Here is a 6701-nt window from a genome sequence, read left to right on the forward strand (position 1 = left end):
TGTATTGCAAAATTCTTCAACAGGGAGTTTTGTTTTATATATGTTGTGTATATCTAAACAAAATAAAAAAAATAGTTATCCAACACCAATCACCCATGTGAAAAACGTCTCCAGTTACGTACGTAACCTCGGTTCCCTGAAAGGAGGGAACGAGACTCTGCGTAGCTTATGCTTGGGGGAGTTATCCCCCTCCTCCCAAATACTGAAGCCTGATTGCATCGCGCCGGTAAATTTTACCGGCCAATGACGCTCAAGCGCTCCAGCTAGGGGTAGAGCTACCCACTATATAGGCCGGCGCTCAGCATCATTACCTCAGAATCTTTTGACTGGTCGAACGGGTACTAGACTCTGAGGATTACAACACAGCAGCGCGCGCAGTGTCTCATTCCCTCCTTTCAGGGAACCGAGGTTACGTACGTAACCAGAGACGTTCCATATCAAGTTCGGTCTCTCAACACTGCGTAGCTTACGCTTGGGGATGCGTATAATCCCGCTGTGTTGTATTCCCCACACCTGGTGAGAAGAGTCTAATGAGCCAGACTTCGATAGAGCCGAGCCCGTTGACTACTCTATAGCGCACTCAGGGGAAAACAAAAGCAACCCAGCTCGAGCCAAGCGGGACTAAGCACAGTAATATAAGCATAACACTATACATAGACTGGCCGCAGTGCTGCCGGAGCCACGTACATATGCAGCATATACCACTTGATACATAAGAAATACAGCGCACTTACCGCGGTCGACAACATCTCGAACGCATGTAGAGAGCCGCTGACTATAACATAACATTATAGGCATGCCTTGGGTACACTGGACCTAGTTGAAACCACCCTGATCAACTGGGGGCGTGGCCAGGTGCAGGCAGCAACCAATACCAAGCTGTAGATTCATCACTGCACAGACAGAACGAGCGGTGCGAATGACGGAATCTCCAGGTTGTAAAATCTGGCAAAGGTGTCCTGTGAAGACCATCCTCCTGCTAGACAAATATCCTGAATCGACGTGTACTCCCCACGGACAGGCCTCATTCTTAAAAGCTTCCACAATCCAGTGTGACAGCCGCTGTTTTGACACTAGTAGTCCTTTGTTACGGCCACTGAAACATATAAACAGCTGCTCCGCCAATCTGAAATGACTAGTCTTCTCCAGATAAACTCGCAGAGCACGGACTGGGCACAGTGGGTGTGTCGCTGGCTCCGAATTCTGAGGAGTAAATGCCTGTAGCGTGATGACCTGCACTCTAAACGAAGTAGAAAGCACTTTAGGCACATATCCTCGTCTAGGCTGCAGTCTAACCATATAGTCATCTTTACCGAACTCCATACTTGCAGCACTCGTAGACAGCGCATGTAAGTCGCCCACTCTCTTACCACATGCCAAAGCGAGCAAGAGCACCATCTTGAATGAGAGCACCTTCAACTTTGCCGAAAACAGCAGCGCAAAGGGTGGCTCGGAGAGTGCACTAAGCACCAACGACAGGTCCCAGACTGGTACCATATTAGGGCGAAAGGGACGCAACCTCCGCGCTCCTCTTAAAAAACCCGTCCCCAGATGATGCCTACCGACCGAGCGATCACTGATAGGCAAATGAAAAAGCCAAAATAGCAGCCACATACACTTTTAGAGTAGATGGTGTGCGTCCAGCATCCAAGCAGTCCTGCAGAAACGCAGAATGACAGACACATCACATCTGGCTGGGTATTTATCTCTCGTCCTACACCATGAAGCGAAAACTTTCCATTTCAGACTAAACAGATGTCTGGTAGATGGAACTCTCGCTTCTGCAATTGTATCCAAGACTCGCTGACATACGTTTAGCATCTGTCCTCCGTGCTGATATGCCAAACATGAAGGTTCCATAGCTCCGGCCTGGGGTGCCACACCGAGCCCTTTGCCTGAGATAAGAGATCTATCCGCAATGGAATCGGCCATGGGGAAGCCGTTAAAAGCTCCACCAACTCCGGGAACCATGGCTGGTTGGGCCACTTTGGAGCAACCAGAAGCCTCGTCTCCCTTTCCTCTGATTTTGTGCAGCACATAATCTTCACTAGGGGGAAAAGCATATTTGCGCTTCTTGGGCCAGCGACTCGAGAGAGTATCCCCCTTCAGGGGTGCGTTTATCAGCGAGAAGAACAGGTGGCAATGCGCGTTCTCCTCTGAGGCAAACAAGTTGATCTCCGAACAGGCTCCAAATCAGCTAAATAGTTTGCGGATGCAGCCTCCACTCCCCGTGAACTGGGCCACCTCTGGACAGCATGTCCGCGCCGCAGTTCTGACTGCCAGGAACATGTACTGCTCGAATCAACAGAAGGTTTCTGTCCACCCAAAGGAGGAAACGCTCCGCCAGCCTTGGAAGTGAACGTGAACGAATACCTCCCTGATGGTTGATGGCTGATCCTTGGAAGAAAGCCCTGCAAAGCTAAAAATACTGCCTTCAACTCTAGCCAGTTTATATGCCACTTTGCTTGCGCACTCGTCCAAGTGCCATAAGCCGGTCTGCCATCGCAAAGGGCTCCCCAGCCCGTCAATGACGCGTCCGCAGTGACAATTTTTCTGCTGACCACTCTGCCCATGGAGACTCCCTGCTTGAAAATCTTTGAATCTGAGCCAATGCCAACCCGAACGGGAGAACTTTGAACTGATAAGCTCTGTCCTCGAACGCGAATCTCAGAAAGCGCCTGTGATGAGGGGCTATTTGCATGTGAAAATAGGCGTCTTTTTGGTCCACCGAGATAAACCAGTCCCTGGGCTGAATGTGCGCGAGGATCTGTTTCACTGTTATCATCTTGAACGAGCGCTTTGCTAGCGCGGTTCAGTGCTATATTCCCCAGGGGAACTGCTTCTATTGCCTGCTTTGCCAGGAGAGAGCAAATCTCTGCTCGCAAAACCAGTGCATCTCTGTCCTGCACATCTTGACATCATCCCGCCGTTGTAGCGGAGTGGTCTGCATGCAAACTGAAGCGTATACCCGCTCTAGACCGTGTTCAGCACCCATTCTGACACTCCTAGAAGCACGCGCCACACGTCTGTATAGTGAGAGAGGGGTTGAAGCTCCTCGTGACATGTCTGGGACGGCTCGTTGCATGATGACGTGGAGCCGCCCACTGCCTGAGGGGCATCGTTGATGTCTTCTGCACCAACTGGTCCACCAGCATTAGCCGGGGGAAGACTCGTGCTTAGACTGAGAGAGCACGCGGGGCTTGCACCCTGTAGAGCGCCGTTCGAAAACGGGACTCTGCTTATAACACACGATTGGGAACAACCGTGAGGGGGAAAAGAGCTCTTTTGCTAAACAGTGTTTGGTTTGTGTTTTAGTGCAAACTTTATTGACAACAAACATTTCCCCTTGTCGCCTGCAACATGCGAGGGGACAGGCAGGTGAAACATAGCAAGATGAATTCTCCTGTGAAGCGGCTCGTCGTCCATCTCTCTGGGCGGCCGCTTCCCCCTCAGACCACCCTCGTCAGGAACGCTGCTGTGGATCTGGCACAACACTCGAGGGATGGGGCCCCATCTTCTTCGGGTACCGGAACTGCCTCGCCTTCAGTCTCACAGCTGGCTCTGGATCCACCCTCACTCTTTCTGAGGAAGAAGTAGGCGGCGGTCTTTTGCGCCGTTTCGAACACTGCAAAGAAGAAGATCTGAAGCACAGCGGAGGTGCAGCAGATCGATCTCTCTTCGCCAGGAAGTGGCTCATCGCTTTAGACTGTTTCTGGGCCTCCAGAAGCTTCTCAGAAAATGAGTCCACAGCCTCACCAAACAGGCCGAGCGGAGATATGGGCGCATCCAACAGCTGAGCCTTCTCCGACTCCCTCATGTCCGTCAACGTAAGCCAAAGATGCTACTGCAGTGTGACGAGACTGCCCATACAGTGCCCATACGATTCCCTGGGCCATCTTCTTCGTGGCTCTGAGTGCCAAGTCAGTGGCTGAATGCAGCTTTTTGAAGGCGGCAGAGTTCGGTCCCTCCTTGAACTTGAAGCGAATGGCATCCTCTTAGGGCATTATCAATGGCGAGAAAAAATAGTGATGAGTAGAAGTCTTCAATGCTTGCTTCATGAAGGAGAAAGATTCTGAGGTAATGATGCTGAGCGCCGGCCTATATAGTGGGTAGCTCCACCCCTAGCTCGAGCACTTGAACGTCATTGGCCAGTAAAATTTACCGGCGCGATGCAATCAGGCTTCAGTATTTGGGAGGAGGGGGATAACCCCAAGCGTAAGCTATGCAGTGTCGAGAGACCGAACTTGATAGGGAACACTGTATAACTGATATAGGCTTATGTTTTATTTATTTTTTCCTTTTTATTCGAAATATTACCAAACATGTTAACTATATCATTAAATATCTTGATTCTCAAATATGTGTAAGTAAATGCATTTTGCACCTTTATAGATTATGTTAGTTGATCTATAATGGGCGATGGGCAAGTAGCCTAATGTTAGTGTAATTATTAACTATGCACAAAAACCCATCTTTTTACTTAAGTACCAGATATGGGTGTCATGCCATAAAATATTTTTAATACGACTGACTTTGTATTTAATGTGAATTTAATAAAAACATTGTAAGTTGCTATTTATAACACTTTGATTGCACAGAAAGCTAGCAAAGAACATTTACATTATAAAAGAACATTATCACTGACTTCAGTCTAGCCAGAGTTCAAGCACTCTCAAAAACTCCCATTATAATCACTGAAGCTGTTTACACCGTGAAATGAATATCTTACTTACATTCGTACGCACATCTGCACTTTCTTGTTTATGAGAATATTAAATTCGCCAGAGAGCAGAATTCAAGGCTCTGTTATACTTTTCGCGTGCACGAGAGTCCGCTAGGGTCCGCGTGACGAAAAAATCGTCATCGGGGGCTGTACACGGAGGCTCAGAGCGGACATCCGTGTGCCTCCCATTTTTTGTGACCGCGCGGACAGTACGCTACAAAAGCACCAACTGCGCATGCACTGGAAATACACACACAACTTTCTTGCTCTCCACCTTTTCTTCTTTTTCTGTGAATTAGCTAAGTACAGCAGACAAAGCAGCTCTTCCTCCTGCATGGACGTCGCTATGTTACTGTTTCTGTTTTTACTGTTCAAGCCGATCTACTGCGCATGTGTGGAACACGTCTGCCGAGCGCACCACCAGCATACACTTTCAGTAGTATAAATACAAGTAGTCTGCGTCCGTGCTGTCCGTGTACTCGTCCGAACTGGAGTATAACAGAGGCTTCAGTCACTGCGCGCGCACTGAACAAACACCAGCGTTTCAGCGATGACTCATCTGAACGCTTCTTGTTTTTAATGCGCAGCACTGTAAAAACGCTTCTGTCTCTGCGCCAGTCAGCGAACGCAGATTTGAATTTAGCAGCTGGTGATGTTTTACTTTTTTCCATTACTGCCACCCACAGGACAAACTGTGCATTGCACCCAAAATTGTTTGGTGAGATACGATTCCAAATTTAGGGGGGCCAGAGGGGGGGCCAAGCTTGTTAACACAAGCCCCCCCCGCAGCTATGTTCTTATTATTAATAACAAAAATGACTATATCATGATATCAATTATTTTGAAATAAAATTACTCCTAGTGTTGAATAATATTTTGGTCATATTTCCCACCCCTAGCTCATGCCATAAGCTAACTTACCAATGTTGCACAGATTTATACACAGTTGTAGGCTCAGCTGTATCAGAGTCAAGTGTCACAGATCGGCCAGGCTCAGCCACCTCCCAATCACAGCGAACACCATCACCTGAATACTAATCACACGCACCTGTCACAAATCTGCAATCATCATCAGCTCCCCTTCAAAAGCACACACCTCACTTTACTCCAGTGTCCAGTCTCGTTTCAACGAAGTGGACTCTCTCTCTATGCTATCCGTGAGATACATTGAAAGACTTACCTTCCTGTTATACTTACCTCCTGTGTTTCCTCCAGTGTGTTCTCCTGTGTCCCATTCCCTAGTCCGTTCCAGTCATCAGCTCCGTGGAAACTCCGTGTCCTCTTCTGAACGAAACATTCGTTTAAAAACAGCTGCAAGTCCTACACGTCCAGTTTTCCTGGGGCAGTTATAAAAGGTGCAATCCTGAGGAACAACTAAAGTCCCCCTTTTTAACCCAAGTTTCTGTCAAAAATATAAAATCCAAATCCTTTGAAGTAAAAATGTTGTGCAAGATAAAAGTTTTGTTGACCAGAGAGCGAACGTTAATTAATCCCATTCTGATCGGCGGGGACTCGCAAGGCAAAGGATGGCCTTGGTTCAGTAGACGGAGAACGCCATGGTTAACTCCTCCACCGCAAATCCAGGGAGAGACGGGGCGCGCGGGCGCATCCACCGATAGGGCCTCTTCAGCGAGCGTCTTGCCACATAACGACCAGAGACGGGCCATGATGCCAGTGAGGGAAAGTCAGAAGGCCGAGTAAATCCAGAGAGTAAACCAGACTTGATCCTGATAGAAACACCAGCCCGCTTCCCTCGTCTCCTTCGACGCCTTCTACGTCGAAGGGCCATCGACATGTTGTGTGTCACAGCAGTTAAATCGGTGTCTATCACGATAAAACCTTAATATCAAACCTAGTGAATTTGGAAACCCATTAGATTTTAGCCGACTAAATTTACTGTAGATTTAGTCGACTAAAATCTTATGATATTTAGTCGACTAAAACTAGACTTGTGTGTGTGTGAGAGTGAGAGAGTGTG

Source organism: Sinocyclocheilus anshuiensis, unplaced genomic scaffold (genome assembly GCF_001515605.1).
Source record: "Sinocyclocheilus anshuiensis isolate Anshui unplaced genomic scaffold, SAMN03320099.WGS_v1.1 scaffold1074, whole genome shotgun sequence".
In the NCBI taxonomy this organism is placed as follows: domain Eukaryota; kingdom Metazoa; phylum Chordata; class Actinopteri; order Cypriniformes; family Cyprinidae; genus Sinocyclocheilus; species Sinocyclocheilus anshuiensis.